The following is a 25042-nucleotide window of genomic DNA, read 5'->3' as shown; positions in this document are numbered from 1 at the left end:
CTATGTTCCATGGTCTTCTACACTTAAAAGGCTCTGCTAAATATTCATTAAGACTTTTCAACAAATAGTCATGATAAATAATTTTAAATTATGTGAATTTGTCAAAATATATATTTTATAAGTATGAAGAAACAGTTGGTAACCATGCTGTGAGCTTCCTAGTTGAAGTTGCAAGTGTTTAGCAAGTGTTCCACTTTTTACCCATTTGTTCCACATTATTTGAGGCAGTCTTCCACATTTTACCCATTTGTTCCACATTATGTGAGGCAGTCTTCCACATTTTGTGGATGGGATGTTAGAAGCTAAGTAAGTGAAAGTAACAGATAACAGAAACTGGGACTTGTTTGTATCTGGAAGCAAACTGTAGGGGAGAAGTAAGGAAGATATAGTAGGAGGAAGAGTGGTAATGTGAGTGAGGAGACTGACTGCTGTGCAGAGGAAATTGGGAATAATAATAATAATAAGAGAAAATCTGTCATGATGTAAATAAGAACAAGTCATGAAGAAGCAAAGCAATAGTGGCTTAACACAATGTACAGACCATGTGATACTGGAGTGGGAGATTAATGAGGAGCTGAAATTAATAGGAGTAAAACAGAGGATGTCGTCATTAGCTTATAAGGAGGAATTTACCTTAGCAGGGGCTGCAAGGAGAGCAGTCCACCTAAGAGTGAAAAAAACAATCAGTAGGAAGAGCATATTGGATGTAAACTAACTAAAAGAAGAAACAGTGGGTGAAATGGAGATGAAGGTGTCACTGACACACAAAGTTCATGGTAACTTAAGGAATTAGGGGAAGATTCCAGGAGGGAAACTTGGGACTAAAAGTGGGTTAGATTATGATATACTATGTGATAGGGTTAAGGGAAATATGGTAGGATGATGTGAAAAGTGGTTGTTCGTTTGAAGGAGTGGATGAGTACATGATAAGGGGTTAGCAGGAAGGCAGAACAGATAGCCATCTTAGATGAGCAGTCAGGTACTATGCAAACATAAAAAGTAAAGAAGAAGGAGACAAAATGTGTATGAAGAAGTTAGAGGTCTGTGACTGCAACAGAAGGGAAATGGAAAAGAAACTTGCTGAGAGGGCTAAAGAAGAACAAAATCAATTTTTCAGATATCTGAGTGAGAATAAGAAAGGAAGACAAGTCTTGGCAGTGATGGAAAAAATGAAAAGAAATGTGGAACCAAATGAGTATGTTGAGCTACCAAACTGCTTTTTAGTTTCAAGCTTTAGTAAGGAGAAAGAAGGAGAGGGAAAATGTGTGGAAGTTAAGTGGAGGGTAAGAGGAAATGTGGGTCAATAAATAAGGACAAGACAGGAAAGGAATTCAAAGAACTAAGATGTGATAAAACTCACAGACTAGTGCTAAAGACGCTGCCAGAGTTACTGGCTGGTCCACTAATTAGTATTTACACAACCCGGGAGAGTGGAAAGACTCTAGTACATTGATAGAATCACCACCATTTCCTTTACATGGACCTAGGACTGTTACTTGAAACCAATTTGCATCACTGCAACTCTGAATAGAATAAATTGCCCCACAGTGCATCTGCTAAATACTTGTAAATCAAGTTTTTTCATGAGTCAAAGCACCCCACATGATCCCCAGGTAGGACATTGTGTCCCTTGTACTCCAGCCCTTAATATAATCAGTTTGAGGCCACTGTACTACAGGGTAAGGAGAATCTAATCTTACAGTTCAGAAAGTGTCTGAAAATTAGTAATTTGAGCAGGCAGTCTTTGACCAGTTTGAGAGCTTCTTCTTTGTGTAAAAAGGGGTCCAAAAAGAATGCAAGGAAAAGAGTATCAGCAAGCATAACGCAACGCTGGGGAGATTAATGAAAGAAATCTCAGAACCAGGCTGGCTAACTTACTTTAAACATAGTGTCATAGAAAGCAGACTGTGTCAGTCAAATGTCTTACAGTTTTACAACTGACCTGGTCTGTCAAAAAGCTTACCATTTTTACAAAAAGGTGCATAGGCGAGATCAACGGATGTGATTTCCCAAGATCACAGTAAGGCCTTTGACATAGCTTCACAAAGAAGTTTAAAAGATAAAAACAGGCGATTCTGATAGATCTGTAGGTCGCCCATCAGGGTGGTAGCTGACAGATGGGTAAAATTAGAAGAGAAGAAGTTGACTAGTAGGACGTCTCAAGGCCCAGGTCTATAGCCCAATGCTACTTAATATATTTCTATCAGGTATCACTTATGGGATGAGCATATGCTAATGCTAATTTTATTTGTGGATGTCATCCATGCTGGGACAACTGTGGACAGTGAGTTTCAAAAGACTCTACTGAGATCTGTGGAGTAGCGATATCATATGAGTTACAATGTATACACTTTGGTTGCGGTAATTCTACTAATATGAGTACTGTATAGATGGAAGTGTGCCTGTAACCACAGAGGAGAAAAAGGATGGGGGGGGAGGTAGCATCCCTATAGTGAATCATAAAAAGCAAAGTGAAAAAAAACAGTGGCAAAAAACAATAGACGGGATACATAGCTTTCAAATTGGAATCTGGGGATGTTAAGATTGTAATTTCCATGTACAGGGCTTGGATAAGATGCATGGTATACTTTTCCCTTCTGGTAATCATTTAGAGAAACAAAATTAGTTGTAGGAGGAAATGTGTTAACTGTTTATAAAGATAATAAGACAACTCAATCAGCTGCCATTTGAAGTGAGACTAAAGAGCTTTGTAATGCTTACTTTGGAGAAAAGAAAGGGGCATGATATGAACTCAGAATATAGGCTACTGAGAATCATATTGATGGCTGGACAACACATTGCCTGAATGCAAACACTCTAAATAAGCACTTTTGGCAAAACTCAATACAGTTGCAAGGGGATAGCTGCAACTTACAGGTACAGTGGATATAAAAAGTGCACACACCCCTGTTAAAATGCCAGGTTTTTGTGATATAAAAAAATGAGACTACAATAAATCATTTCAAAACTTTTCCCACCTTTAATGTGACCTATAACCTGTACAATTCAATTGAAAAATAAATCTGTTAGGGGAAAAAAATATAAAAAATAAAAAATGTATAATCAGTTGGTTGCATAAGTGTGCACACCCTTAAACTAATACTTTGTTGAAGCACCTTTTGATTTAATTACAGAATTCAGTCTTATTGGGTAGGAGTGTATCAACATGGCACTTGACTTGGCAATATTTGCCCACTCTTCCTTGCAAAAGCGCTCCAAATCTGTCAGATTGCGAGGGCATCTCTTGTGCACAGCCCTCTTTAGGTCATCCCACAGATTTTCTATTGGATTTAAGTCTGGGCTCTGGCTGGACCATTACAAAAGTTTAATTTTCTTCTGGTGAAGCCATTCTTTTGTTAATTTGGATGTATGCTTAGGGTCATCGTCATGTTGAAAGGTGAAATTCCTCTTCATCTTCAGCTTTCTAGCAGACGCCTGAAGGTTTTGGGCCAAATTTGACTGGTATTTGGAACTGTTCATAATTCCCTCCACCTTGACTAAAGCCCCAGTTCCAGCTGAAGAAAAGCGGCCCCAAAGCATGATACTGCCATCACCATGCTTTACCGTGGGGATGATGTTCTTTTGGTGATGCAAAGTGTTGTTTTTGCGCCAAATGTACCTTTTGGAATTGTGGCCAAAAAGTTCAGCCTTGGTCTTATAAGACCATAACACATTTTCCCACATGCTTTTGGGAGACTTGGTGTATTGTTTTGCAAACTTTAGCTGGGCCTGGATGTTTTTCTGTGTAAGAAAAGGCTTCCATCTTGCAACCCTGCCTCGTACTCCAGACATATGGAGACTACAGGAGATTGTTGTCACATGTGCTACATAACCACTACTTGCCAGAAATTATTGCAGCTCCTTTAGTGTTGCTCTAAGTCTCTTGGCAGCCTCCCTGACCAGTTTTCATCTTGTCTTTTCATCAATTTTGTTGGGACATCCGGTTCTTTGCAACGTCACTGCTGTCCCATATTTTCTCCACTTTTTGATGACTGTCGTCACTGTATTCCATGACATATCCAATGCTGTGGAAATTTTTTTTTTCCCTTCTCCTGACTGATACATTTCAACAATGATATCCTTTTGATGCTTTTTAAGCTCTCTGTGAACCATGGCTTTTGCTGTGGCAGGCAGCTGAGTAAATGTCAGAAAAATCCTACTAGGACAGCTGAACTTTATTTGGGGTTAATCGGAGTCTCTTTAATTGATGGCAGGTGTGTATCCAAGAAAACTGAATCTGTGGGTCACCCATCAAGGTGGTAGCTGTAATTAAATCAAAAGGTGCTTCAACAAAGTATTAGTTTAAGGATGTGCACACTTATGCAACCAGCTTACTGTACGTTTTTTATTTTTTACATTTTTCCCCTAACAGATTTGTTTGTTTTTCATTTGAGTTATACAGATTATAGATCACACTAAAGGTAGGAAAAGTTTTGAAATGATTTATTGTGGTCTCATTTTTTTATATCACAAAAAAATAGCATTTTAACAGGGGTGTGTAAACTTTTTATATCCACTGTAGATGAGACAGAATTGTTCTCATTTTGTTGGCATTATTGCATGTTAATTTGACCACAATATCAATCTAGGAGGCCATCTGACCACTTTTCACTTTTATACATTGAATAAATCATTAATTTCCACAAATAGTTTTTTAACTTTAAACTATCTACCTCTGTTTTGTAAGTTGCTTCAAGGGTTCCAGATCAAGAACTATCATTTCTGTTATCTCTGTCTGCTGCAGCCTATACATGAAGAGCTGTCCGTCTTCTCTCATATTACATAGTACAGTCTTACAGTCAAACAGTTTACATTACCATTGTCACAAAATGTTATCCTAGTTGTGCTAAATTTGTGAGGAGAGATTTAGATTAGTTGTTGGAAAGGATGATCTGATGAAGTCCAGTTGGTGGACAAAAGTTCTTAAATTAAATTAAAGCTGAGTTATTCTGGTGACTAAACCTATTTGAGTTTGTTTCTTCAGTACCTTCAAAGAAAATGAATTTGCATCTGAAGTTTTGAACTGTTTATTACTGTTGCTTTAGAATGTAATGTTTCAGTGGTTTCATTTTTCATTTTTCACAAATAACAAGGAAGTGAAGCCCGTCCTCTACCTTAACTCTGGGGAGAGTTATCTCCTTGCACCTCTGTTGTGGTTTTTGCACTTGTTCCTCCTGTGACTCACTTTTTGTGATACACAAGGTTCCTGGATGTGAAGCAGATTTACCAGAGTCGTTGGTGGTCTTTGTCAGTTACATCTGTGAGAACAGCAACATACTAGAATTGCTTTGTTAGACACATGTATGACATAATGGTTATCTGCCGTGATATTGCTACTCTTTATCTTCTGCAATCCACCCCCACCCCAACAGCCATTTCTCTTATCCATCTAAATACCCAACAATCTGAACCTGGCCTTAAACCCATGCCTTGCCTAGGTTATTTTTCCACTTCTTTCAAGCCTCATAAGCCCATTTGATCATCATCCTGTCAGAGGTCATCTGACAAAGACTGTTTGAATGCAGGATTACTTATTCCTCTCGCCTTCTGGAAGTCAAATGTGCCATGGCATCTTCTACCACATAGGTTCCCGGATTGGTAAAAAAAATTAGCCTAAGCTTTCATGTGCTGCAACCTTGTAAATGCAGTCTGAGTATCACAGGATATGTTGTTTGCTCTCTGGTAGCTAAACAACTACCATTATTACTTAAAAATATGATGGTTTCTACACTAAACCTACCAAGGACACTGTTCAGTACTACTGTGGGTGGCAGTTAACAACTAGCAACCAACATTTTGAATACTGGTGTTCACTGCTTACCTGGATAATAGTTGCAGTTAACAGTTTGATGAGAATAGGGGTAGATACTTATAAATGTATTTTTGTATCTTCTTTTTTGCACAAAAATAAAAACATTATTATTGTTAAGCAGGCTGCTACAGCTTCCCGATTAAGCAGTAAATGTCAACATCTGGAGTTTTGTCATGTTTGAGACGTGTAATTCGCTACTCTTAAGGCAAAAAATATTGTCCAGGTCTTAACAAACTTTTAATACAAATATAATCACATTCTGTTGCTTACAGAGCTCATCTAGGTATTCGTAACAAACCAAAATAGATCAAAGGATTAAGATTTGACTTAGTTTGACATATGCAACATTGTAACATGGAAATAATTTTCTTTTTTGTTCATGACCAATCTTTTTATTAAAGTCTGACTTTGACTTGAAAATGTCGATTCATATTGGTTTGAAATATGTCTGCTGGCCTTCTGTTGAAATCACGGCTAGTTTCATGTGCAGTGTACTCATCAGTTATTAGCCTATATGCTAAGCTGTCCCTTGGAGCATTCATTGTGCAACATCTGTCTGTCTTGAATGCTACAACATCCAGCTGTGGTTTGCTTGGCATGCCTCCAGCTTGTATACGTGTGTGTGCATGCCTACAGTCCCAGAGGCCATGATTACAGCCTGTAAACTGTATGCATGAACCTGAGAAGGGAGTACATTCTAGGCAAAGTAATGTCTGCAAACAAAAATAAGCCATAGTAAGTCATTCTTCAGTTCCGATTCCCACAGACAGGACTATATACTGTTATTATCTATAAACTTGACTAATTCAGACCAATGAAAGTATGTTTTTATGCCAGAAGAATATCAAATCTACAAGAATGGAGGCATTAATCTGTGATTACAGGCTAGCACCGGTAAACCCTACTCTCTGCAGCTCTATCCAGGACTGTAGCCACCAAGTATCACTAAACATTGTAGCCTACATGATATGCCAAATGTACCTCTCTAGGGGTGAAATGATGCATTGCAGAGACTAAATTATTGCAGAGAGTAAACTGAGCTGTAACCTAGGCCAAAGGCAATGCATCAAAAAATATTCAAATGTCAAAACAAACAAACAAACAAGAAAATGTTCCAGATACAGCAGTAAAGTTTAACAACAATAAACTATAAAATCAGTTCTGGTTAAATGTAAAAAAAATCATAACACCATTTCCCAATACATATACACAGTAAAACAAAACAGTAGTTTAAGAGCAAATGTGAGAAGATAAAAGACATCCATAGCAGAGACAAAAAATGTTGTTAAAGGACAGATTGGAGTTTATTAGATGACAGTCATAAGATAAAGCATACAAAAGTGACAAGAGAGAATACAAATAATTAAAATGTATTATCATCTATTGAAACAGTAATTAATTAATCAATCAATCAATTAATTAATTAATTAATTAATTAATTAATTAACTTTCATTCGTTCATTCAATACATTATACATACTTATTCCTGTCCTGCATGGAGTAGGGGCATAGCAGAGTAAAGGATTCCAGTCAATTACAGCATGCGCACAAACACAATTAATAGGATTGTCACTTCATCTATTAACATGCCTTCTGGATGTGGGAGGAAAGTAGAGACTCCAGTGAACACTCACTCACAAAGACACAGGCAGGACATGCAATCTCCTTACAGAAGGCACCCCACCTGGGAAATGAACCACAGAACTAAGTTCTTTGAGATAGCAACTCTAAGCACTGCACTACTGTATTGTCCTAATTCATTAATGCATTTTCTTACAAGACAATCAAAAGTCACTGGGCAGTATCCATTCTCATCAAAGTTATGGAAAACAAATCTTAAAAAATTAACTTACCATAAGAAAGTGGAAAATCTAGTTTAATTTTTAGTGATAGTATGGCAGTGTGATAAGCAGTTTTAATTGTTACTAATCCGCAATCAATCAACATAATGTGTACATTAAAAATAGAAGAGGGTCAGAGGTATGAGATGAATCAGACCAACAGCTGGTTGGAGCAGAATGAGACAAAGAGAAAAGCAGAAGTAAATTAAGGGTACAGGCGCATCAGTGTACAATATTAGAGTTAAGGGAAGAGTGAAGATAGCGTGATGAGCAATGAAAACATGACAGTAAATGGCAACAAAGTGAAGAGAAGAGTTAAAGGAGGTAAGTACAGAAAGCCAAACACAGCCCCTGCTGTAAAACCATGTAGGTCAAGAAAAGAACTATAACAGCAAAGTTAAGATGGTTGTAGAATAAAACGATCACCACTGCGTAATATTAAGTGGAGAAGGTGAACTGCAATATGGAGAGTATCATGGAAAGGTGTTGACACTACACAAAGGTATCTGTTGTGAAATGAAGTGGGCCAAGGGAACCACAGAAGCTTCTTTACTGAATGTTTGTGCTACAGGGTTAATGAAGTGTGCCCACCTCTTTATGCACCATTTGGCTTATGGCAACACTCTGACTTCTAAGAGAAGTATAGTGCAGTCTGAAGATTGTGGGTTCTGTCCACAAGTAGAGACAGATGTCATATGTAAAACAGTGACATTTGAGTGCACCATGAGTGGTGCTGTGTGATCAATGTTCTGTCCACCCTTGATATGTGACACAGTAATGAGGTTTTGTCTGCCAGTCTTGGTCCTGCTGGGGCTAGGTGAAATTTATTGAACCAAAGCACTATTTGGAATAAGAGACGGTGAATTCCTTGTCACCTTGGACAACAGCCTCTTCCCATAAAACAACTGCATGTAGATTCCATGTAGGGTGATTTCAGTCAGTTCACTATCAGTTTTAAACAATGTATATATGAAGCACATTAAGATAAGAAAAGCATTATATAAAACTAAGATGGCTTGATTTGTTATCCTTATAGTTCTCAGAGTGCAACAAAGGTCATTATTGGAGTTTTCCATCCTTTGGGTTGGATGTTAAACCAAGGCCCCATATGCCTGAGTTGGTGGTAGTCCATGTGGATGTAAAAGATCCAGTGGCACATATCAAAAAGAGTAGGGGAACATAACTGGAGTCCTGGCCAAATTTCTCCTAACCAGAAAGAACACCATCTTGGGTCTCCCCTGAAAAGAGGCCATTGGTCTAGTGATACTAACCTGGTTAACAAAGTGTAAATAAAAATAAAATAAGTAAAATTCAACTATAATGTTTAGGGCTAAATGTTGGTAAGCTGGCTAGTTTCCCAACCTCCTAGCTTTGTTAGTCATCTGTAAGCAGATCTGGGGAGGGGGTTGCAAAGGGGCATGTGCCCCTTCCTTCTAAGAGTCAAAACTTGCTGTCTGAAGTGCTGGACTTCCCTCCCATCCACATGAGCGTGCACATGCGTGCACACACACACACACACACACACACACACACACACACACACACACACACACACACCTTTGTAATGCCAAATACAATGACTCTGTTCATAACATTTCTAGATCCACCATTGGTCTGGTCATCCAGATGACTTTATTGCAAACATCCAGTACACATTTTTTTGTTGAAGGGGGTTAACTACTTCATCTTTCCAAAACCGTTATACGTGTGAGTACCTATTCATTTTGTGTTATGTCACTTCTAATTATTGTTTTCCGTAGGGAAATTCAGTGTAACATCACAGCTTTTATATATATATATATATATATATATATATATATATATATATATATATATATATGTGTATATATAATTATATATATATATATAAAAAGAGATAGATAGATGCTTACAGTCTGAAATATTGAACAATCATATGTGTATATATAACAGAAAATGTTCATATGAGCAAACATTTTCAATGGAGTTTTTGCAATCAGCATTTTGTATGGGATCATGGTGCAGCAGGGTAAGGAAATTTGCCATTACCCTGCTGTTGTGTGATCTTGGAGTTCGGTATATATAATTAGCAGGGGATGTTGGAGCATAGCCCACCATGTGGGGGGTGCAGGCGTGGCTTGCTCCCCTCCAAAAAAATGCTCATTAATTTTTGTTGTTGTCAATCATTTTAGGAATTGATCTAAAATGGTCACTCTTTTAATGGATGACATTTTGAATGCTTGGTGTTTGATGATAAGCATATACATATGTACACACACACACACACACACACACACACACACACACACACACACACACACACACACACACACATACATATATATACTATCACCACAACAGAGCACAAATCCCAAGAAGTGTGGTGCAAAGTCAACAAAAGATACAACAAAAGCAGAATCCAGCACATCTCGCACAAAATGATTCATTAGTTCAAGTTTATTTCAATAAGGCATCCTCTGTGAACAGCCGAAACTTTCCACATATACTTTTCTCCATTGTGCCTTCCAAGGCAGGCCATAATATTTGTTGGATAAGCTGATCAAATTAGTTGCAGATCTGTGCGGTCTGCTGGAGGAAGTAATGAATCAGACCATTAGTTTGGCAGCTATGTCCCTAGAAGCCATGGAATTCAGATTCAAAACTTTTTTGTTAGCCTTTCCATCCAATTCACAAAGCTAAGATAAGGAAATGCAGAAGCTAAGAGAGAAGCACAGACTGCAGTGAATGCTGAAATGTGTATTTAACACTGACTGCTGGGTGACTTAATCATCTATGGGACAGACAAAAAGAAGAAAAGGAAGTCAACACATGAAGGTCATCAATTCATTTAAGTCTTAAGAGAACTGAGTTAAGAGGAGATGATAACTCCCTGGAGAATAGCCAGAAATGTTTGTGTAGCCCTTATTTATTCTCTGAACATCATGCAGCCTGATTCCTGTTCTGACTTTCAATGTCCTTGAGGTAATGAGTTATTGTGATTGACTCTGGTTGGTAAAACTGCAGAAACTGGCAGTATGAGCAGTAGTACTTTCAAAAAGGTTTTCAAACTGCAACCGCTTTCAGCCATCCTTAGAAGTAATTATGAGAGTGATTGTCAGCTGATGGCTTGTGGAGGTAAAGAAGTTATATTCCTTGTTATGGAAGTGGTCAGACAGTTGCTAAATTCTTAGCTTTCAGAAGAGATAGATGAACTATTTTCTTGTGTGTTTTCACCTGATTGCTCTTATTTTCATTTAACTCGTGCACTTAGTTTTCTAAACTTACTTTCCTGTTTTTCTCTTATCATGTAATACCCCATCTCTTTCCTCTCCTCCTCATATTGACTAGTCTTAAAGTAACCATCGCCTCAGTCTATATCCTGATTATTGCCAGTCCCCTACACTGCCAACCCAGTGTTTAAATTCCCTTACACAAAACACTCCCTACAGGCAGCTAAACATGGGGACTGAATGGGCACACTCAGGTACATGTACATCGTACAAACTGCACTGATCAGGTGTCTGTCCTAAATCCTTATGTGCAAACATATACTGAGTGTGAATGCACACAGTACATTGATCAGGTGTCTGTCCTGAATCCCTATGTGCAAACATATACTGAGTGCGAATGTACACAGTACATTGAGCAGGTGTCTGTGCTGAATCCTCATATGCAAACATGTCCCTGAGTGTGAATGTACACAGTACATTGAGCAGGTGTCTGTCCTGAATCCTTATGTGCAAACATATACTGAGTGTGAATGTACACAGTACATTGAGCAGGTGTCTGTCCTGAATCCTTATGTGCAAACATATACTGAGTGTGAATGTACACAGTACATTGAGCAGGTGTCTGTCCTGAATCCTTATGTGCAAACATATACTGAGTGTGAATGTACACAGTACATTGAGCAGGTGTCTGTCCTGAATCCTTATGTGCAAACATATACTGAGTGTGAATGTACACAGTACATTGAGCAGGTGTCTGTCCTGAATCCTTATGCGCAAACATATACTGAGTGTGAATGTACACAGTACATTAATCAGGTGTCTGTCCTGAATCCTTATGTGCAAACATATACTGAGTGTGAATGTACACAGGACATTGAGCAGGTGTCTGTCCTGAATCCTTATGTGCAAACATATACTCAGTGTAAATGTACACAGTACATTGAGCAGGTGTCTGTCCTGAATCCTTATGTGCAAACATATACTGAGTGTGAATGTACACAGTACATTGAGCAGGTGTCTGTGCTGAATCCTCATATGCAAACATGCCCCTGACTGTGCATGTACACTGTACATCGATCAGGTGTCTGTGCTGAATCCTTTTGTGTATAAATTTACCCGAGTGTGTACATACACAGTACAATGATCAGGTATCTGTACAGAATCCTCATGTGTAAACATATACCTGAGTTTGGATGTATGCAGTACATTGATCAGGTGTCTATGCTGAATTCTTATGCGCAGAAGTGTATATGAGTGTGCACATACACAGTACATTGATCAGGTATCTGTGCTGTATCCTCATGTGTAAACATATGCCTGAGTTTGGATGTACACAGTACATTGATCAGGTGTCTATTCTGAATCCTTATGTGCAAAAATGTACATGAGTGTGTACATACAAACTAGATTGATCAGGTATCTGTGCTGAATCCTTATGATAAAAATGTACCCGAGTGGGTACATACACAGTACATTGATCAGGTATCTGTACTGAATCCTCATGTGTAAACATATACTTGAGTTTGGATGTATGCAGTACATTGATCAGGTGTCTATGCTGAATCCTTATGTGCAAAAATGTACCTCAGTGTTCATCTACACAATACATCGATCAGGTCTGTACTGAACCTTTTCAGTGCAAGATGGCATCTGATACCACAAGTTCTGTTAGACAATTGATTTTAAAAAAAATAGAAAGTATCTAAATGTGTCCAATGTACCATAGCTATAATCACCATCCTACCTGTTCATCATTCCAGCTTACCCATGTCTATAGCTGTTTACTCAGTCATTCATGGAGTATGTAGGTAAAATGCACCAGTTGTGGTAGTTATCACTACAAAAACTTTACCTCTCAATGTCTAGCTCTCTAATTATATCATCAGCTGAACATATGTAAACATTTGCCTTGGGGCTTGAAATTTGGCAGTAGCTGGTGACAGCTGTCAGTTAGTCAGGCAAACATACTTCTTAGCTGTCCTTATTTTTCAGAGTCCTCTAAGTTTATCTCCACATTTTCTCTGTCTATATTAAAACTAGGCATGCTTTGAAAAGTTCTGAGTCAATAATATCAATATTTCTAAAGCATCTCTAGTTTAGGGTTTTTTATCTAACTTTTTTTTTGCTTTATCCTCAGTACTATAGGTAAACGTTGAAAGCTATGTAGGCAAGGGAATTATGAGGAAAGAGCTATTTCAAATGTTCATTTTGGATAAAGAATATGTCAATGTAGTAGTGTTATTGTCAATTAATCTTTAGATATTAGGTCTAAAAATAGAGTTAAATTAGTACAAGAATACAGAAAATCCCTGGCAATTAACAGTTTGGTATAAAACAAAAATGTAAACAGTCAACTAAGATACCGAAGCAGAAACACAGCTGCTTCAGTATCTTAGCTGAGAGTTAAATTAATATTTTATACTTATACATATTCTGTGGATACAGTTATTTAAAATGCCTGCATTTTGGCATTATTTCCATCTCATGAAGTGCTGCTGTTAACGTGTTCATTTAGATTGCATAAAGCTGAAAATTATTAATACAGCTTACACTGTTTTTAATGTTATGTAACACCAGTTTATTAGGAGTTAACAGATGTAAAGAATCTGACTCCCGCTGGAACAGTCAGTACATTTTGAAGTCATAGATGTACCAGACTTGACAACACTAATTGTCTAAACTGAGATATAATTACCAATAAAATCAGATAAACGCCTACCCAATTTGATAGTCAAAGTGCACAATATACAAAGTAACTACAGGAAAAAAATTTAGCAACAGTGTCTGCACAAACTTAACATCTCGTCAGCTTAGTACTTGAGCTTTCATCATGTGATACATACATCTGGTAAAATCATGATTCAGAAGGGCCCGGAAAAAATTAGGCTCTGTGGAATTTGCTTCGATGCAGAAACAGAAACAAATACAATCAGTTTCATGGAGGCCTTGTTAAACTATATTTTGGACTTTAGTGTGATTTTTACATACAAAGCAGAGGCACAGTTTAACCTACTCAGTAACCAGACTCTGATCTGTGGTTTATTTTATTTTATTTATTGACTGGGATAGAGCATTGCTCCATAGGAACCATTTTTAGGTTCAGCAAACAGACACAGATATAGTACAAAATATTTTCAGTTCTATCAGTATACTATTTCACTATAGTAGTATCAGGTTTTAGAAGGTTAAACCCTTTGACAAGATAACAAAGGGTCATTGCTGAGTAAAGCAAGAAGATGATACTGTTAAGTGAATTCTTAATTGCATGCTGAGAGAGTGAGAGGGTTCTTTTTTGCCACATCAAGAGGCAAGGAGAAGCAACAAGCAGTGCAAATTAACTCTGAGAAGGATGTACAAGTGATTAGTAAATGTGTCCTGTCTGCTCTAAAAAAGATAGCTATAAAATTAGCAGCTTAAACAAGTTGTTTATACAAAATTTAAACCCATCCCAGGCAGTGAACATATCAGTGCAATATGGCACATACATCGCTTATTTTGATTGATACCGAAATAGATTCAAAGTCAGGAGGAAAAAGGAAGTCTAAGTCACCACATTTTTGCCAAGTCTGTTCACAGATTATATCAACCTTTTCAAAGGAGCACCTTACCAGGAATGACTGAACACTTACTGTGTCTGAACAGGCGTAAAGGTGAGATAGAAGTGCCATCTGCCTAAGGCGGCATCCAGCACACTGAAGCAATGGCCTGGCAACATACTAATCTTCTTTCACACAAAGAATGCATGTAGATTCAGGACATATTCCAGAAACGGTCTCAGCACATCAAAATAAAGCTTTGCTGAGGCCATATGGTCCACAATATTCCACAGAATGAGTAACAAAGTGAATAGCTCTGTTTCCTTCAGTGTACATATATTGCAATAAGCAGGACCATAGTGCACTAAACTGGCATTCTCTGTGGTCTGTATGGCTATCACAATAGAGCTTCATAATGACAGCTCCCATTTTTTACAAGTATCTAGCAGTTTCTCTAACATACACTGGGAAATGCAGTTCTTTGGTGAAAAGCTGAGAGTTATAGTGTGGCACTAGATCATTAGCAATTAGTCTTGGTGCGCTACTTTGCTCAGTGTTTTTTCACTCGGACTAGCCTGCTATATGTTCCTATAACCCTCTTGGTGGTAGCTGTGGCTTGTAATTTAACCTCTGGGTATTTGCGAGCGTTCCATCATATTTTCACTTACTATAAGTGGTACGGGTAGGATGCGCACACCCTTCTCACAGTCTTTAGATTGTTTTATTTAATTATAGCTGCTCTCAGATGGCATTAGAGGCCATATGAGTATTCGTACTCCATTACGACAACCTCAAGTAGTGCGGGCTTACCCTGATTTCCTCTACTCAATTAATGATATACCTGTAAACTTGAGAGGCTCTAATAGCACTGCTCGCACGTCCCCTTATAACCATCTAATTGATTATTCTCAACTATACAACCCCTCTGACTAGATTGTGTACAATTTCTCACTTGCAGACACCTGGGGAATATTTCTTGTTTGAAGGTAGCGCTGCTACTGTTTTCATTGCTTGAGGCTATATGAAAACTATATAAGATGTTGAAGCTGCTGGTGACCTAGCGGTGATAATAATAGTATTATTATTTTTAGATCAGGCATTAGCTTTTAGGTATGAGGCAGAATTTACCTAGACCCTGTGTTTATTTGTAATACCTTCTGCAGCACATCTTTAACTAGTGGGTAATGCTTGCGGTTACACAGTCTTGCATGGGCGGAGATAAACAGTGCTATCGCTAGCTACATTGTATGTGCTTTAGACTCCATATGATAATATAAGTAGATAATCCTCGTTTAAAATGTTGAATACCTCATTTGACCTGTAACTGCTCTGTATATTCCTGATGTTACTGTTACCACTATCGCTAATTTATTTTAATTGCTTTAGCTGAAAGGAGGGTTTCCTTTTAGACCCTTTGCTAGTATTTTCCACTGTGTCCAAAGGTTGATGGTGTATATGTATAATTACTAGCACATAGCTGTTCATGTAAAGGGCACTTACAACCAGGATATTTAAGCTACTTGATCTGCGTATCATGTTCCAGTTAGAGTTATGTTTTACCAATGCCGCTTTACTTTGTCACTGTACTATGATCTAGCCATTAATCTGAATGCTATACAAGGAATGATTGAATGTTTTAGAATTAATACTGTAGATTTGTGTTCCTTAGCTTTATTACTGTGTTTTCTAGTTTATGTCTGAGTATATGGCTATTCACGTATCCCATCACTGTTTCTCTTTTACCCACTATTCTCAGGTTTATTTTTCTACTACTTGGTAGTAATACAGTGGGACCTACCCAGCTGGCGAAAGGACCTGTGCAAACTACCCTTACAACAGATACTTAATTAAAAGTCTCTTGCTGTCCTGTAAAAAATCCCTGTTACCTAAAGAGGCAAGAAAGTATGTGCTGTCTAAACCTGAACACTTGCCTAACAATTTGTATATGCTTTCTAGCATGCTACCTAGCCAGGATACCTAGCAGCCATACCCTCCTTCTACCCCTAAAGGTTTTCTCTTATACCTATCCTATCCCTCTACCCCTTACACCATCTATTCATTTCTATCCTTGTACTGTCTCCTGCAACTGTTTCTTGAGCTTCGCATCCCTTCTACTGACCATCTCTGCTCACCAGCTTCGGCTGCAATTTCATTATTTGCCCACTAGATGGCACCATAACCTAGGCTGATTTATAGCACTGTTTGCCATCACATTAACTGGTGCAAGACTCAGACCCTACACTTATTTAGGATAGCCTAAGTATCTTTTCTCCTGCACAGCCCAAGAAGCTCTTTCCTATCCTGCTATTATCACTCTGTCTGAGACTCCCTCCCAATACCTGATATCCATCTCTCTACTGTCCCTTACCTTGCACTTCCCAGCTTCTACCCCTCCATACTTACCTGTATCTATGGAACTGTTCCTCAGAATTCACCTGCACACAGGTAGGTTTTCTGCTAGTCCTTAGCCACTTGTTTCTTCCCCGGTTAGTTTGCCCTGTGGGCTCACTCCGCTCCCCTACCCTACCCCCAATTCTCACCCACCCCCAGTGCTCCTACATTTATACTTCATAAGACATTCCCTTCCCTAATTATCCAATTAGCCCATTACCTTTACCTACACACTAGATACAGACACTCCCTTTCTCATATTTCCCCCTCCTCACTACTTCCACTTTTATACTATCTCTATCCTTCCTGGCTTTCTTATCTATCCTATTACTACTTTACTTACATCACTCCCCATTTCACCATGCTTACATCACATCAGCCTAAACTTAAAAACTTACTCCTCTCTCCTACATCAATACACATACTACTCATACCACTCATACTTACATGGTATGAAAACTCACACATCACTGCACCCCTCCATCCTCTAAAACAAACATCACTTACCAATCTACCTACTACTCACAACCATGCAAACATCACCTCTACCTCAACCTACCTCTCCCCAAAGTATCATAGGCTAGCCCACATTAATCTAAAACAAACCAGAAGATCACTATATACTCTCTTCAAACTCCTGAAGCTCTCACATACATTACAACAACACCCTCTTCTTCATGGGGATATCCACCCTAACCCATGACCTAACAATACCCTACTAAACCCCCAACAGCCCCAAACTACCACTCATATAACCCTGACCAAAACTGCTAATTCCTTATTGATAGCCCATCTTACTATACAGAGCTTAAACAATAAAATCAGCCAACTGTATACTCTACTGGACATACATTCCTTTGATGTCCTTTGCCTAACAGAAACCTGGCTCAAACCAGGAATAAAAGATAACGAGGTCATCCCACCAGAGTACAATATAATAAGGGAGACCGAACAACAAAAAAAAGGTGGAGGTGTAACAATTTTGTATAAATCTGATCTAAATATATCTTTAGTAGACTTACAATTACCATTAGATAATCACGTAGAAATCCTTGTCTCTAAACTCCAGCTCAATTCTAGCAAAGCTATCTATATAATATGCTCCTACCTACCTCCAGGCAATAATATCAACACCCTGGAAAATATCCTATGCTTCCTCTCATCTTCCCTCCCTCAAGAAACCTTAGTACTTAGAGACTTCAATATAGACTGGAACTGCTGTACTTCCAATCAACCTACAATCCATATAAACTTGTATGGCTTTTCTCAATTTATCACCTCCCCAACTAGAATCCATAAGCCTACTAACAAAGAGAGTACATTAGATTGGATCCTAGTAAGAAACCATCCCCTCACTTATATAGCAGACACCCTACCTGATGATATTAGTGACCATTCACTCACCTATATAATTAGATATAAAACCTTCTTCCCTAAACAGCCTATCTTCAAAACTATACGAAACAAAAAACACTTTAATGCTGTACGTTTCCAAGCTGAGCTACAAGCCTGTGACTGGTCTCCCTTAAAACAACGCTCCCTTGATGAAGCAGTATCCTATTTTAACTTCAAATTTTTATAAATACTGGAATACCATGCCCCTAGTCGATCCATAAGAACCAGAAGTAAAGCTGCACCATGGCTCTCTAAAGAGACAAGACACAAAATCCTAGTAAGAAATAAGATCTGGTCTAAATGGAGATGTCCTAAAAGCCCAACTGATCACCAGAACTACAAACAGCATAGAAACACCACAAAGAAAGCTATACTCCTTGATAAAAACAACTACTACCTTAAACTCCAAGACAGGCATCAACAAATCCCCCAAACATTTTGGACAGCTATTAATAGGCTTTTACACTCAGGACACTCCAAGACTCCAACTCCTACAACACTTTCCCTAAGCACAACTAAGGAGATTGCTGACACCTTCAATACCTCCTTTACAGAAACTGTACAGTCTCTCGCAAATTCCCTACCTCTTGTTACCCCAACCTTCCCATTCGCCTTGACTGGCAAAGCCCCTACCTTTCAAATAAATCCAGTCTCCACATCTTTCATACACACCTTACTAACAAAACTTAAACCATGTAACCCATCCGCTGATCTCTTACCAGCAAAATACCTGCAAATTGCAGCTAAAGTTCTCTCCTATCCTATTTCCATACTAATCAAAAGAACTATTACTGAAGGTTCTATCCCATCTCTCTGGAAAATCTCATGCATAATTCCTCTTCATAAGGGTGGTAACTCAACCGAAATATCTGACTATCACCCCATAGCCCTGCTCTCCCCTCTAGCCAAAATAATGGAAAAATGTGTACACCGCCAACTACTTGATCACGTTCTCCAACATAACTTTCTAGCAGACTGTCAACATGGTTTTAGGCCATACCACAATACTACTACTGCCCTACTATCCTTCACTGATTGCATCAACAAGCATCGTAACAATAATAGGCTTTCTACTGCTCTGTTTATAGACATATCAAAAGCCTTTGATATGGTGAACCATCAATTACTACTACAAATACTAGAACAATACTCACTCAACACAAAGACATTACAGTGGTTTAAGTCCTACCTAGAAAACAGACAGCAAGCTGTTCTCTGGGACAACAACCTCTCTATTCTTCTTCTTATTACTCTTGGGATCCCACAAGGCTCCATCCTGGGACCTCTCCTCTTCTCTATTCCATAATCTACCTGCATACAATATGCAGATGATTCCACATTAGTGTGTACTACCACCTCATCAGCCGAGCTCCAATCTATCACCCAGTCAGTATTTACCTCAGTTGAAAAATGTTTTTTGTAATGTTGCCTCCTACTAAATGCCAAAAAAAACAAGTTACTTGTTTTCACTCCTACGCAGAAGTCCCCTCCAATATATCTAACAGTCAAATCCAGCAATGGTACTATAATTCCACCTGATCCAACCACCAAGCTCTTAGGGGTAACACTAGATCACAATCTCAACTTTGACACACATATTAGCACTACAATTAAAACTGTTAACAGAAAACTGGGCTCACTGTACAAGATAAAGTCCTTCCTCACCCCTAAAGCCAAAATCACCATTGCCCATACTCACCTGATGTCTACTCTCATCTATGCTTCATCTATCTATACAAATCTTTCCAAAACTAACCTAAGCAAACTAGCAACCTCCTACAACAACATTGCCAGATTTGCTACATGTTCACCATATAGAACCCATCACTGTTTAAACCTCAAACAACTTGGCTGGCTTGAACTCCAAAACCAGCTACTATTTCAGCAACTTACAATTATCCACAAGATTCTCTTTCACACCAATAGGACTCCTATTCTTTGTAGTATTGCCACTCCTTATAGAAATCTTACTATCCTACGCTCAGCAAATAAATTACAAGTAACCACCCAGAAATCCCTTAATAAAGCCGGGGACTCCCTCTTTTCAAATTCTGTGGGTAAGAGTTGGAACAAACTCCCCAGCAACCTACAATTACTTTCATCCTTACCACTTTTCAAACATCAGCTAAGACTACACCTTAAAGAAAGGTTATGCCCATGTACTAACTCAGATTAACACCAACCATCTATCATACACCCTTTTCCCCCCTCTACTACCCACTAGGGCACAAACACATCCTATTCATAGTCAGTATTGTAGTTTTTCTTATTTCCTTCTAACTTCATTAAACTTACTCTTCATTTTTCTAAAATCCCTCACCCCTTCCTGATATTGTTCTATGTCAATGTTTACACCTATGCTACCTATGACATTTCACACTTCCTGATATTGTTCTATGTCAGTGTTAATACTTATGCTACCTATGACATTTCACGCAAACCTTGTCTAATCTAACAACTAGATAGATACCTTTCACCCCCTCCACACTTTTTTTTGTCCAACTATTGCCAAACATTATTCCTCTTGTATATACTACTCATAATTACTACTTACTCAACACCCTCACTTCTCCTTCTCTTTTGTTGTTTGTTCCTTCTTTGCTAACCTAAACCTTCTTTGATTTTATTTTTTTTTAATCTTTGCTGTTTGAAGATATTTGAGTACATTAGACTACACCCATTAGCTGTGAACTGCATGAATTCTTTGTAATAATTTACTGTTTACAATTTATTTTCATTTGTAGTCCTGTTACATTACCTTAGTGTTGGAGCTTATCTCCCCGGGCCTCTACTGAAAATGGATATGTATCCACTTAGACTAGCCCGGTCAACAAATGCAAAATAAATAAAATAAAAAAATAGATTAACAGATGTACTATAGGCTTTAATGTTTTATGGATATAGAACATCACTCATAATTCATAAGGAATGCATGAGAGAAACAATTATTTTGCAAAACCAACAAGAGGCTACTGGTAAGGGGGTTTGTAAGAGTTACAATAAATGATGCACCTCATAGCATGTGCAGTTTGTCAGGTATGTAAGACATTTTAATGTATTTGTCAGCGTCCCAGTACACACTGTCTTTCTTATTCTACTAACAGTTATTTTATAGTGCAAGATACAGTTCAGAGAAAGTGGCTTAATTACATACCTCATTCATTATTTGAGCACACCACACAGATTAGCATAATTTAATGCCTTCTTTGGCATTAGAATGTAAAAAAAAGGTACAAGGAGTTCATCATCACATCAGTAATGCTGCTAAATCATAGCAGCATCAGTAGCCATTGCATGACACTGCAAAATGTCAAGCAAATTATACATCTCTTTTTTCATTTGCATAGCTGTATATGCATAGTTGTACTGTTGTAAATCCTGAGAACATGATTTTTTTTCATCTACAGCATCAAAATGTAATTTGGTCTCTGTCTATCTCTCTGACATTCTACAGTGGTGTGTGTACATGCTGCTACACAGCAGAGGCACAGATTAGCATGGGGTGTCTTGCCAGTGCTTAGTTCATGGTTATAGGTATGGATAGGAGCCATGATCTTTAAGTAGTAATACTATGTATGACAGAAAGACATGTATGCATGGTAGTGCTTTCTGAATCACCCACCAACACGTATTCATTTTTTGTCTTCTATTTCCACGTCTGCTGGGCATCATGATTGATTTTGGTTCATAGCAACTACTAGCTTTGTGTGGTGACTATGTGTTTTCTCTGAATCACATTGTGCCTTTTCCATGGCTTACCCTATCACAGCAGAACTGTGCAGTATTTACCATAGGTTCATAGGTTCATCTGTAAAACATATGGCCTAGTGGCTTTCAAGAAGCTTGACTGCCATAACCCAATTTTGATCTTTATTTTATTTTTTTGGCCACTGACACAAACACACACATTATATATATATATATATATATATATATATATATATATATATATATATATATATATATATATCTATATTGTATACAGGTGATTGAATACTCAGTTTATTGTGAACAGACTGAGCACTGGCACAAGCAATAGAATATTCATATAATTGCAAAATGCCAGTATTTCTATGAAAAAGATCAAAATACAATGTGGAGAGGGAATTTGCCCTTTCACCCTGCTGCTGTTCAGTTTCAGAGATGGTATAAATAAGTAACAAGGGGTGTGGGAGGCACAGATTGCATGTGGATATGAGGTAATACGGGGTGTCTTGCCACCCCTGCAGAATACTAGTTGTGAGCTGCTGTACTGAAAACGAGAGGCAAAATAAATAATAAGTAAAACAATAATTGTGCTGCTGTCATGCAGTCTTTAACATATTTCTCATAAATTTCATTTCTCATCTAATTTCTTAATATATCCCTTGTGCTCTATCTTCTTTGTCCTTGGCACATTTTTCTATATATTATTTTCTTATCATTACTTAATTTCTCTCATTCTTTCATTTGCTGCTTTAGCCACCTGTTTCTATTCATTCTCCTTCTCTTCTTGATACCTGGAATGTAAGTTTGCATCAGACCTCAGTCATCTGACAGTCATTGTTGCAATATGTTTGCCTCATTCTTTGAATTCAGTTATCTCAATTACTGTACTCATATTTTCTACTTCCTTGTCTAATGCAGTATGCAGTCAATAACCTTGAATGATTCTGTTAAATTGTTTTAACTGTATGATGTATATATCTAATTTTGTTTAACTTGTGGAGCTTTTCTCCCTGGGATTCTGCAGAAAAGGGGGTTTCTGCCTTGGTGGGCTTTCCTGGTTAACAAATGTAAATAAGTAAATAAATAAATACATAGATTAAATAAATAAATAACTAAATAAAATTTAAGAGTGTGTTTTCAGGGGTTGCAATAGATTGCATTGTATGGATTTGACAGAAGTGAGGTGAAACACATTTCTGTGGCCATTGTGTGTTTATTCAGTCATTTGATTGCAATCAGGCATCAGATATCTGAGATATACACAGTCATACAAGAGACTGCAACTGGTGGACATGCATGCATGTGATTGTGTGTCTACCTGTGTGCTTATCTTTGTGCAGAAAAAGTTGCAGTGAGGTACAATATATGCTTCTGACTGTAGCAAACTAGAATACATTACTGTAGCCATTATTTATTTATTTACTTGTTTGATCAAAATCAGACACCTGATGTATAAATAGAGTGAAAGAGTGTTGTTGATATCTATCTAAAATGATCAAGTTTGCCATAATTTCTTTTACTTTCCATCAGAGTTTAGCACCAGCATCATATACAGTAAATTGCAATCTTGGATAGTCTGAACAAGATGTTTGGGATAACAACTGATCATTGGCACAGTGAGTAGAATTGCTATTTCATAGCACTTGACTTCTTTGCTATAATTCCTTCTGTGTGAAGTCTGCATGTCTCATTTGTCTCTTTGCAGGTTTATCCAGGTGCTATGATTCCTATAACTCCCCAAAGATGTGCCACAGGAAAATTGGCATTCCTCCAATCTGCCTATAGATAAGCATGCATAGAGTGTGTGTGTGTGTGTGTGTGTGTGTGTGTGTGTGTGTGTGTGTGTGTGTGTGTGCGTGCGTGCGTGCGTGTGTGTGTGTGTGTGTGTGTGTATGTGTGTGTGTGTGTGTGTGTGTTAGTGTTATGATAGACCTCACTTGTTAGCAGCATCATTATTTGTGTACATGAGAGAAAGAATAATATCACTAATATTATCTGTGGATACACTCACTAAAGAGGCTCATGTAAAACTTTTCTAGTGGCAATGTGTTAATAGCTAATTGTCTTTTAACAATAACGCATAAAATGAATCTCAGAATATGTACTCTCTCAGGTTTTCTGGGAACTGATAGGCCCCTAGACCCTCAGCTGTATAAGTTGATTTGTATACAGGCATAGTGGGGGACTCCATCTTCAACCTCTCCCCTCGGCTCCATGAAGTCTAAAATCAGTTATTTTTAGAGATATGGACAGAAGGTCAATTTAACTTGCATGGCAGGGTAGATGGTTTGCTCATTATTTTTTTTTAACTTTACTTAAAGTCAGACCTCAGAGATATAAACAGAAGGTAATATTGCTTGGCTGGGGACAGTGCACTGCCTACGCTCAACAAGTTGGAATACTTTATTGTGATTATTACTTTTCACTGTCTTCACAATCAAGCATCAGATATATGCAGGTGGCTGTCTTTTTTTTGGTTAGGGTCAAAGAGGCATGCTATAGGTGTATGCCTGACAATAACAAGAGGAAGTATATATCATTGTGTCCATTTGTTCTTTTACTTTTTGTTGCAGTCTAACAGAACTAAACACAGAAGGTGACTGTCTTTTTGGGACAGGTAAGGTGGCATGCTGTGTATATGCCTGATAGCAACAACTTGAAATATATGCCAGTGGCCATTTATTATTTTACTTTAATCACAACTGAAGACTAGATGAGTACACAGAAGGTGACCATCTTTTCTGGGGGGTTGGGAGACAGACACTATTCCCATGTATGATTTATGTATCCTTGTAAGAATTTGTCTTCTTAGATTATTGGGAACTATTATTTTGTCAGCCCTGAATATTAAGCTTTGGACACAATTTATTTTTCTTTCAAAGAATAAACACAACTGAGTGTCCTTCCTTCCTCATGATTTTGTTAAGGTCATCATTGGATGAACAAGTTGGAAAAAATCTCTAAAATGCACCTTAGATCATCTATAACTCCTATGATATCCAGAAATGTAGTGGCCCTCAGACCTCCTGAGTTAATTCAGCTACTTTCTTCACAGTTATTTTAAGCTCAATCTTGATAAGTCAGAGTGTGTTGAAATGATAGTGGAAAATTCTAAAAGGCTAGACAAAGTATAAAAATAAAAATCAAGAA

The 25042-nt window shown here is 37.9% G+C and overlaps 1 protein-coding gene across 2 annotated transcripts in view; it reads right to left on the bottom strand.

The window, feature by feature from the left end:
• Positions 1-25042, bottom strand: part of SERPINF2 (serpin family F member 2) — a 606479-nt gene that overhangs the window by 202336 nt on the left and 379101 nt on the right. The gene's annotated exons all lie outside the window — the stretch shown is intronic.

Source organism: Protopterus annectens, chromosome 13.part0 (genome assembly GCF_019279795.1).
Source record: "Protopterus annectens isolate FY-2018-M chromosome 13.part0, PAN1.0, whole genome shotgun sequence".
Lineage (NCBI taxonomy): Eukaryota > Metazoa > Chordata > Ceratodontiformes > Protopteridae > Protopterus > Protopterus annectens.
Note: the sequence above shows the minus strand (reverse complement) of the source record. Positions and strands in the feature narration are given on the sequence as shown.